This window comes from Centruroides sculpturatus, unplaced genomic scaffold (assembly GCF_000671375.1).
Source record: "Centruroides sculpturatus isolate CEXI.00-Female unplaced genomic scaffold, Cexi_2.0 scaffold419, whole genome shotgun sequence".
NCBI classification, from domain to species: Eukaryota; Metazoa; Arthropoda; class Arachnida; order Scorpiones; family Buthidae; genus Centruroides; species Centruroides sculpturatus.
The window spans coordinates 112658-113149 of record NW_019384753.1 but is presented as its reverse complement, the minus strand read 5'-3'; positions in this window follow the sequence as shown (position 1 = coordinate 113149).

Sequence of the window (492 nt, the reverse complement as noted above, 5' to 3'; positions counted from 1 at the left end):
TTTTTTTGTTGTTGTTGTATGCAGTTTCCAGCAAACTTTAATTAATTTTTTTCTATTTGTGAAAATTTCTACGTTATTTAAAGGTAATTTTTATTATAGGCCTATAGACCTAACACAGCATTATTAATATGATTTTGGAGGTTACAAAACTTTAAAATTACTTTAAAAAATGGAAAATAATTATATCATTTGATTTCAAGATATTTTGTATACCTTAAAAATAATTAATTCTATCCCGGGATTTCGGGAAACAGTTCACTTTTATCCCGGGATCCCGGGACAAGCAAAATACCGGGAAATGAGAAACCCTAATATAAACCTTTTATATACGGAAAACTAATATATTTAATATCCGAGCTGTTTTTTCTGATTATGTTTCTTGTTATTTATTTTATCATTTATTTTCTTTTCCCATGTACCCCAATCGATTAATTAGTACATCATGGCTACTTAACAGTAAGAAACAATTGTACACAAAAATTAGTATAGTTA